The sequence below is a fragment of the Tamandua tetradactyla genome, chromosome 8 (genome assembly GCF_023851605.1).
Source record: "Tamandua tetradactyla isolate mTamTet1 chromosome 8, mTamTet1.pri, whole genome shotgun sequence".
Lineage (NCBI taxonomy): Eukaryota > Metazoa > Chordata > Mammalia > Pilosa > Myrmecophagidae > Tamandua > Tamandua tetradactyla.
In genome coordinates this window covers 53,016,584-53,027,524 of record NC_135334.1, presented here as the reverse complement: position 1 = coordinate 53,027,524, position 10,941 = coordinate 53,016,584, and the positions used below count along the sequence as shown (strand labels likewise).

General features: G+C 41.2%; 1 pseudogene; it reads right to left on the bottom strand.

Annotated features, from left to right (window-relative positions):
* Positions 1-9,257: 9,257 nt before the first annotated feature.
* LOC143643394 (protein FAM204A pseudogene) lies at positions 9,258-9,953 on the bottom strand (annotated as a pseudogene).
* Positions 9,954-10,941: the final 988 nt, after the last annotated feature.

Genomic DNA, 10,941 nt, shown 5'->3' with positions numbered 1-10,941 from the left:
ATGAAGAGAACCGCCCTTATTTTGCTTTTTCAGTCCCTACAATTAACTCAGTGCCACTCCTCATCAGAGCTTCCAATGGAAGGTCCTTCCTCAGGGAATGAAAAACAGCCCAGCAATGTGTCAGATTTATGTCTCGGTTGCTACTAACCCACTTCTGTCATACTGTCAAGTGGCGCATTACATGGATGATATCCTTTTGGCCCACTGGGACCCGAGTCATTTATCGGACTATCTTACGGCTTTATTTGATAATTTCAAACAGCTACAGCTTGCCGTTGCAGCTGACAAAATTCAACATTGCCCCCCTTCACATTCCTGGGCTACACCATCACTGATGAGATCACACCCGCCTCCCCTAAGCTGGACCTCCCAAACTGATGCACCCTTAATGAGCTCCAACGCATCTGCGGGGACATTAATTGGCTGCGCCCCCACCTAAATATTACCATTCATGAACTTAGGCCCCTGTTTGAACTTCTAGAGGGAGATTCCAACCCCTCCAGCTACCGTACTCTTAGTGACCCCGCACAAATGTGCATATCCCTTATAAACGACAAAATCAAGGCCATGAGACTCGCCCGATTCCAACCAGAGCGCCCTCTCTTGGCCCTAGTTATCAACACCCCGGGGACACCTACAGGTCTCCTTTACCAAGATAGGCCGCTTTTCTGGGTGCATTTGGCACTCACTTCTCTGGGAAAGATCACTCCATACCGGGATGCAGTCTGTATTCTTGGGAGAAAACTTCGGACCACTGCTGTCCGCATGTTCGGCCTAGAGCCCAATACGTTAGTTCTCCCCTTTACTATGGAACAAATTAATCATCTTTGCCAATCCGATCTCAGCATGCAAATTCTCCTTGCCGGCTACACAGGGAAAATAGATAATCACCTGCCCAAACACAAACTCATCACATCCATAACCCTTCTTCCCTTTATCCTCAGTTCAGCATTTCCCACCTCCAAGCCCATCCCCAACACCCCCCTTGTTTTTACAGATGCAAACAAGACTCACAGCTCTATCGTTCTTAAGCAAGCCAGTACTCCAAATACTGTTGAGGAACACCCACACTCCGGCTCAGTACAGCAGGGGGAGCTTTATGCCCTCCTCTTGGTTTTCCTTCACCACCAAAACTCCTCATTAAACATCTTCACAGACAGTGTATATGCAGCCCAAACTGTCAGGGCACTTCCACATGCGGTTCTTAAGAACAAGATGTCTCTCCAAGATGACATGCTTGTAGCCATGAGAGACCTCCTGGAAAATCGTGCATTTCCCTGGTTCATCCAGCACATTCGGTCACACACTGAGCTCCCCGACCCCTCACTGAAGGTAACGCTGCTGCGGACTCCACGCTCACAGTCCATGTCTTGAGCTCTGACATCGACCAGGCCCGTGTACTCCATGCTAAATTTCACATGTCGGCACAATCCCTTCAACAGCTTTTCCCCTCACTTTCTGCACAACAGTACAAACACCTCACACGTACTTGCGCTCGGTGTGGGCCCCTCCTTCTGATAGGCCCGTTACAACCACAGGGAGTAAATCCACGTGGCCTACGACCTAATGCCATCTGGCAAATGGATGTTACACACTTCCCTGGCTTTGATAGGTTCAAGTATCTCCATGTCATTGTGGACACATACTCCAAATTTGTCCATGCTTCCACCCTCTCTGGAGAAAAGGCAAAACATGTTATCTCCACCTGCCTCCAGGCATTCAATACTATGGGGGTGTCATGGGCTATAAAAACAGATAATGGGCCTTGTTATCCCATACTGGGGGCGTGAAACACTAGCCACTACTTGGAAACCTCTCTCCACTGATCGTTACCTAACTCTAACATGGGCCCCTTTTGGATGCAAACCTCGCGACCACTCCATCAATCACATATACAATAAGTTAAACTGAAAAACTGAACCTTACCATACAGCTCCCTACTGATCCCTCTTGGCTGATCAGCCGAACATGGGGTTTCAGATATTATTTGGAAGGGGTCGACCCAGGGGGTCTTATCGTGATAAAAAAGGAAGCAATGCAGCAGACCTCTGCCATTGGGCCCAACAGAGTACTTGTACCCCTGCTTCAGGCTGTTCCTTCCCCCAATCCCATTCCCATCTCAACATTATCGCCCTCAAACAAAACAAGCTCTTCCTCTGCTCCCTCCCCTCCCTCTACCCCACTCTGGCCAATGCTCCAAGCTGCTTTCCTTAAACTCCTCCTTTCCTAACCTTACTCGGCAGTTGTTGGCTGTGTGTCACTGCCCAGCCCCCCCCCTATTATGATGCCATAGCTATTAATGCCTCGTTTACTACTTCTGACGAGGACAATCCCTCCCAATGTCCTTGGACTAGCAGAAAAGTCAGTCTCACCATGCAATCCGTTCTTCACTCTGGGCATTGATTGGCAACGTCTCCACCTCCCTAAATACAGTCTGTGCTCAATCATTCTCTCCATTGCATGGTAAATACTATATTCCCCCAGTAGGGGAAAAATGGCTGTGCTCTTCCACAGGGCTTACCCCTTGCATAGCGAAAAAGGCCCTCACTGAGACGGGAGAACTGTGTGTCTTAGTGACTATGTTGCCCCATGTCCTCTTCCATAAAGAAGAGGACCTTTATCAATACTGGGATGCGTGGCTTCCAGCCATGCTAAGAGAAAAAAGAGAACTAGTCACAGCCATTACTCTTGCCTCTTTTTTTGGTGTAGCTGGCCTAAGCGCCGGCATCGCCTCTATTACCCTCCAACAACAGGGCCTCTCCAGCTTAAGAGCTGCGGTGGACGAAGACTTAACCCACATAGAAAGCTCCATCACCCACCTCAAAAAATCCCTTACGTCCCTATCAGAAGTCATTCTCCAAAACAGGAGAGGCTTAGACTTGCTTTTCCTCAAGCAAGGAGGGCTCTGTGCTGCTTTGGGCGAGGAATGTTGTTTTTACGCTGACCATTCTGGTGTAATTAAGGAGTCCATGACCAAACTTAGGGAAGGACTTGCGACCTGTAAGCGTGAGCGGGATGCCCAAGGGACCTGGTACCAACAATTATTCTATAAATCCCCATGGCTAACCACCCTTATCTCTTCTATTCTGGGACCCCTTTTCATCCTCCTTCTCCTGATATCTATAGGCCCATGTGTAGTTAAGCGCCTCCTAGTTTTCATTAAAGCATGCGTTAATGCTCTCCACCTTATGGTGCTTATGCAGCAATACCAACCTATTCCATCCCCTAGCGATGATGCAGCAACCACAGTATGACAAACCCCCTAGCTTAAAGGCCTGTTGCTAAACCATTTGTTTAAGATTTATTGCAGACGTGGCTGAGAGGACATTAAGTGCTGGAGAAACATGTTGAAGATTTGTATTGCGAGCTGCCATTAACAACCCCCTGTGCACCCTTCCCACCTGCTTTCCCACCAGCTGCTGTGTACCCCTGAGTCCCAAGGAAGTCCTCAGGCTCCTTGAGGCCCCCATCCCCTTCCCGAATACTGGTGGTTTCTAGCCTACCCCCTCCCACATGCACTCCCGTTGTCTGGGCTTTGGCTTTGTCATAAAGTAGCATCATGTGCATCTCCACGGTCTCCATACAGTTAGCCCGGGCTGTGCATCACAATTCTCCTGGGTTATGATCAGCAGGCAGCCAGTGACGGGTAAGACCTCCTGGGGAGGCAACCTAAGACAGGCGCTGCTACCCCTCATTTCCGGTGGCTTAGCTGGTAGCCAAAGATGGGTAAGACCTCCGGAGGAGGCAACCTAAGACAGGCACAGTTACCCGGAAAGCTAAAAAACAAAAAAGGAGAAATTGTTGGAGAAGCCATAAAATATCACTATTGTTGGAGAAGCCATAAAATATTGCTAACATGGCTGCCGTGGCTGATGCAAGGCAACACGAAATGGCTGACCTGAAATCTGCCCTCCGCCCTAGCAACAACGACCACCAATCCCAGCCTGACACGAGTCCCTGCATGCTTCCCAGCCTATATAAGCCTGTGCACTTCCTGAATAAAGCAGACGCCTTCCATTTTCCCCTGAGGGTTGTCTCCTGAGTCGTGTGCTGTGTGTCTGTGTCTGTGTGAGTGACTCAGTACGGCCGCTTACCCCCCAGCATCAGGTAACCAGCCACCAGCTACCCCACAACCCTCTATCCACTCCCTATTATATATTTATTTTTAATTCATCAGAGATACAAAGGTTTTCACAATCACACAGTCACATTGTAAAAGCTATATCATTATACAATTGTCTTCAAGATTCAAGGCTACTGGAACACAGCTCAACAGTTTCAGGTACTTCCTTCTGCTCACTCCAATACACCATAAAATGAAAGGGAATATTTCTGTAATGTGTAAGAATAACTCCAGGATAAGCACTCGACTCTGTTTGAAATCTCTCAGCCACTTTGAAATTTTGTTTTCTTTCATTCATCTCTTCCCCCTTTTAGTTAAGAAGGCTTTCTCTATCCTATGATGCCAGGTCCGGGCTCATCCTGGGAATTCTGCCTCATGTTGCCAGGGAAATTTATACCCATGGCAGTCATGTCCCACGTAGAGAGGAGGGCGGTGAGTTTACCTGCCAAGCTGGTTTATAGAGAGAGGCCACATCTAAGCAACAAAATAGGTTCTCTGGGAGTGATTCTTAGGCATAATTATAAGTAGGCTTAGTTTCATGGAGGTGAACCCCAAAATTGAGGGCTCAGTCTATTGATTTGGTTGTCCCCATTGTTCAGTTTTTAAATCAACATATCATTCAGTTACTTTGCCACACGAGCTTTGTTTTCCAGGTTGTTTTATATCTTCAGTGCCTTGCAAAGATATTGAATAGGTCATGATTAGAGTCAGATAGTAACTTATGAAAGTGTATGATAAAGTAATAGGATTCCTATCAAAATAATAAATGTAGAAGGAATAGAAAACATGTTTCCATTTTTACTTTAAAATAAAATAAACTAAGAAGCACTTCAGCAGTATTCAATATACAGACAATATTTATCTACAAATATACCATGAGTAAGAGATTATTTTTATTTTTATTGAACTGAATATCAAGAGTATAGCCATCTGAGAATAAATTCATTTCCTGTGTGGGTCCTAAGACTTCATTTTATCCTTTTGGAGTATAGAGAATATAAGGTTTGTTATGTAGTGCTAATATATTTATTAGTAAATATTAAATAATGATAATTTTGAATAAGGATTGTGCAAATTACCTGGTATTAAAAATAGTTTTGAGCTATAATACAAATTACCTTTTAAAAAGTGGAGTATTTATAAATTTATAGTTTTTTTAACTTAAATTTAATGTGAAAGCTAGCATTGTGATGTAAAATTTAATATTATGGTTAGTATTTGTGGAATTTGCATTCCTCAATTGGAAATCAAATTATTGACAGGGCTTATACAGTGGACATGGAAAGAAAATTCAGTGGTGGCATTATTTGAGGTACAACAACATGATCCAGTGGAAGAATCAGCAACCAGTATTTTTTTAGTTTACATATGATCTCTGTTGCATATTAATTTTATTTATTTATTTATTTTACAATCTCTTAAAAATGTAAAAACCATTCTTAGCTTATAGAGCTGCAAACCGTAGTTTGATGACTCCCGAATGAAACCATTCTGCCTGTCTACCAAGCTTTTTCTCTCTCTTAAAAATATTTTGACATTCTGTCTTGGTGACTGGTACCAGATATGTCCCTTAATTCAAGCCCAGAATCCATGACAGTGAGCTCACTCAGTTCTTACCGAGGCTACCCACAGAATAGAGGTTCTGTTGACAGATCCTTCCTTTATCTATCATGACCCGTAGGAAGAATCAGAGAGAAACAGGACACAATATTTTCACTTTAGAAAGGGCCAGCTGTAAACCTCTGGGAAGCTTCTCAACAGTCTTCCTTCTCCTGGAGAAGTTGTGGCTGTGTTGCTCCTGCAGAGGTACACTAGTTTCTCAGTGCTGAAATCTGCTTTTCCTCCACCAAATGTAAATAGAAGTGATCAAATGATCTTATGGCCAGGGCTCCTGGCAGGATGATCTGCATCTCAGACCCATCACCCCTGCCACACATGAATTACTTCAAAACCTAAACCCAACCTCGCTCGAGACAGCAGCAGATGAGGCTCAATACTGCTTTGTGGGTCCCTCCCCCAAACTTGGGGCAATTTATACTTCACCATTAGCAGCAACAGAGAACATCACATCCATTTTTCCCCTATCTGACCCCAGTGCCAGCCAAACATGTACCACCTAGCTGTAACAACAAAACCAGGACCAAGAACTTCACCTGTAGGACTGACTGCCATGCACAGAGTTAACTCAACAATGGTGTTCAATGCCTTGCCTTATTCTGCCTTTACTTAAACAGGACTTGGTATGGTCAAGTTTAAACACTTTTTGGTGTCTCAACCAAAACACTGTTTTTTTTTTTTTTTGGGAAAAACTCTGACATAGCAATATTCCCTGGAACAAGCCTTGATCATTAATGTATTTTTAAAATAAAAAGCATAGTAAGAAGAGTTAGGCCTTAATTTTGCCACCCAAGAGTTTTCCTGAAAGGGCCTGAATGAGCTAGGAATGTGTGCCACTGTGGTGATGTCATTGCCACAACTCTTATTGTTCAACTTGCAAATGTAAGATTTTTGACGTGTGTGCATATTCATACACAGTCTTCTTCAGAAATGATTCTCCTTGGAAAAACATGACTTGAGGGTCGAGTTGTGTGTCTATTGCCTGATGGCCTTTGGCTGTCCCAGGCCACATGAATGAAATCTCCCCTTTCAATTCTTGTGCTGTATGTTAGTTATTTTTAGTTGCTTCTCTCTTCCTTTCCATCACAATTGTTTAAGAGAAGGCAAGATGTAAGGGGCTGACTAAAATCCACAGCGAAACTCAGGGAGGGATCACATGAAAAGATATATCCTAACACAGCAAAAAGCAAAAAGTGGGTCAACTTTTGCTCACCCACAAAGGGCTTTTCAACTTTCCTGGGGTAGAGTTCCTTGACAGTTTAGAGATTGCCATTGTGTTTCTTGGTGTTGAGTGGGACTTGTGCAAAGAGGAAGACTTGCTTAGCTTGGCATCCTGGGAGTCAGCAATGGTGAATGGGTCAGCCTCACTGGAAAGGTCTTCCATAGAGAAGTTGAGACTTGTAAGCCTGGCAAGAGAGTGTGAATGCTTCGGCTCGGAGGGAAGGCAGTGAGACCCTCCATCTGGAAACTTTTCAATCTCTTAGGTACCTTGCTTAAACTTTGGGTGCTGTAGATGCTGTCTCAGCTAGAACACTGGGTCAGGTTGAGTAACCAATATTCTTGAAAAGGCACCAGGAACTGTTGCAACTGTTGCAGGATTAAAATCAGGTATAGGGATCAAGGGAACAGACAAGTATTGTTCCGTGTTCAGCTTTATTGGTGCTGAAAAAGTGGTGGATTTTGTCCAGCATTTTTTTGAGTACCACTCAATTTCTTCAAAAAACTTTCTTCAAAAGTTGTCTGATTATTAAAAGGCAAGTCACCAGTCTGTGGTCATAATGCCTGGGTCCTTACAGCTTATATAACTGTGCTTAAGATGTTTCTGATCTTATTATCTTAGACCCATCACCTAATGATTTTTAAGGGACCTTAAAGGTAACATCATATATGATTTTTGTTATTTTTATGCCTCCTTAATTGTTGTTTGAGAGAACTGGTAAAATTCCATTATAACCTCCATAACTAAAATTTGTTCTATGCAACTCTAGACTTACAATTATTAGTGTAGTGGTTAAAAGTGTGGCCTTTTGTGTCACATGGTTACATCTGTAGCCACATCCTAGTTTTGTTGCTTACTAGTTATGGGACCTTGAGCCAGTTAGTTAAGTCTTTTGAACTTTAATTCCATTGTCTGTACTAGAATAATAATAACTTCTACCTCATGGGATTGATGTGAAGATTAAATAAGATTATGTAAATATACCATTGATAAATGTTTAACAATAAAAATTTAAACATTAATAAATGTCATATTTTATAAGTAATGGTTTGGAATTTATAATAACATATATGTTTACCAAACATTTAAAATTGTGCTAGAAAGGAAAAGTAGTGTAGCACAAAAGAAAAAGCATGGGAATTGGAGTAAAACTGCTTGAATTCTAGTTTCACCACACACATGCACAAAAAATGGATGACTTTGAATAACTAGCTTAAATTACCCAGTCATCTATTTTTTCCCCACTGAAAAATAATAATATTGATATTTCATCTCAATAATTAAATGAGATAATATATGTAAAGCATCTCCCAAAGTGTATTTAACATATTTGGCCAAAGTATATGACTGTATTCTGAATTAGAAAATCAGATATGTATAATCTTTTCTGATTGTGTGAGATGATACATTATACATTTGTTAAGTGTAAACTATTATATGCAAATTATTTGGATGTTCATCAGAACTTTTGACAAATTACTAAAAGTTATCTAAGTAAGAAACTCCCAACAGATTTATAATTATGATTTTATAATAAATGACTTTACTAAGATATTTCAGGTAAACAAAAGTGACTACATCTCTGGATGGACTGTTTTTCTCACATACCCTCGCTCTTTTCATTCTAATCATAAATTGGCTCCACAGTTCCCAACTGTGTGATCTTGGGCTAGTAACCTAAGCTCTTTATGACTTTTTTCCTTTTTGGTCTGTCCTTTTCTTTATTGAAATATTTTATTTGGATGTACATGAAAACTATTCAATTCCTTTTTCCATATGACTGTGAAATAGCAACTCTACTGCATTCAATAGAGATGATAATTTTAAAAATTAAGGTGATTAAAGTTATTTGTAAAAACAATTTATCAATTGAGACTTTTTTGCACATATGACTAACCCATTATAAGTAAATAATTTGAAAGACAAAATTCTATCTTAAGTGCAGTTTAAACTAAGTACAGATAAGAAAGTACGAAGAGTTCATTGGTAATGCTATACCAAATGGATAAAAAGTAAAATTGATTGTATACTGTAAGTTATGTAAGTAAATAATAAAGCTCCTATTATTTTTTATTGCTGGTATGGATACACTTCTTGTATAAATAACAAAATGTTGCATTTTGTGCACTTCAATAGGATGAACTCCTTAGAAAAAGGCTGAAAAGGTCTGATAATTAATTCCCAAATCGTATGCTTCTTTTTTCTTTTATCAATTCTCTGACCTTTAACATAAACAGGGAAATCTTTTCAGTAATTTAAGCACTTAAATCTAGAAATGTCTTGAAGAGTTCTGCCCAGTTACAGATATCCCATGTTGCTTTTGGTTTCCCACCTCCTCTTTGTGTCACACTGCTGCCCGCCCCTCCCCCCATGCAAGTTTCTTCTTTTTCCGAACAAACTGTGAATTTTCAACACTCTTTCCAGCTTTTACAAAATTTTGGCAGGCGACAGCTTTGGCATTTTTTACACCAAACTCTTGAGTACTAACTAGTTGCTGAGTTCCTCAGCTTTCTCAGTATTCCACTCTTCCACAGCCTGGTCCATGCTTTTTTCAAGACCTGACTTCTCAGTTTTTTTCTTTTTTATAGGGTGGGTCAAATCTATCATTGACTCCAAGATATTGGGTGAGCTCTTTCCACTGGGTTTATGAGATACCTCTTCATTGTTCAGTTTATCTTTTCTGGAGCATTTTCTTTTTTTCCTCCTGAATCCTGAGGTGTAGTTTTTCTGTTCATAATGTTTTTAATGCAATTCATGTAATTTATTCCACATATTTAATAAAATTCCAGACGGACACTCTTTGTGTGCAATTACATTTGCCTCTGTCTCAGTTTTTGGTCTGTTTGTAGGGAAATATGAGATTTCTGATTTTCTTGTGGCCTGATCTTCTTTATTGCCCTGTAAGTTAAATCCAGAGTTCTCTATTGTTTCATCTTCAGAATTTGACTCAACATCCCTTTCATTTAGGCCATGCTATAGCAGCACACTCCACATCTTTTCTTTGGTTAGGAACCAGCAACCCAGCAGCCATCTTAAGACCTTCCCTATGCTTTTCATCCCCCAATAATATATTCATGATGATAGTTGTTCTGGTTTGTAAGCTGCTGGATTGCAATATACCACAAGTGGAATGGCTTTTTAAAAGGGGATTTAGTACGTTATAAGTTTATATTTCCAAGCTTATAAAAATGTCCAAACTAAGGCATCCAGGGAAAGATACCTTAATTCAAGGAAGGCCAGTGGATCAGGAACACCTCTGGTAGCTGGGTAGTCACATAGCTGGCATCTCCTGGTTCCTTGCTCCTGGGCTCCATCTCATGAGGGTTCCTCACTTTACTTCTCCAGGGCTGGCTTTCATCTCTTGGCTTCCCTTGGCTCTCTTCAGGTTCTGGCTTGCTTAACATCTCATGGTGACATCTGCTGGGCTCCAAGCATCTCCTAACATCTGTGACTCTGTTTCTCTGCCTGTCAGCTCTGCTCTGAAGGTTCTGTCAGTGCTCTCTCTGTCAACTCTAAGACTTCATTTCTGACTCTCTGCAAAATGTTTCCTTTTAAAAGATTCCAGTAAACTAATCAAGACATACCTGGAATGAATGGAATCACATCTTTATCTAATCAAAAGTCCCACCCATAATCGGGCACATCTCATCTACATGAAGATAATCTAATCAACTTCTCAACCTACAGTATTAAATCAGAATTGAAAAAAAACAATTGTCTCCACAAGATTAAATCAGGGTTAAAACATGGCTTTTCTGGGGTGCATAATATTTTCAAACAAGCACAATAGTCCACCTGATATGTAAATGATGTGTTTGTACATATAAAGCTCTGGCATAAACACCTGAAAGACAGACAATTTAACCACCATAGGTGATATAGATTTTTGTTGGTAGTTGTAAAGAGATCAGGACTCTCTTCTTTATTATGTAGAAGGTTTTTCTTTTATCTACTGTAACTGGAGTGTTAAGGATGGTGCATA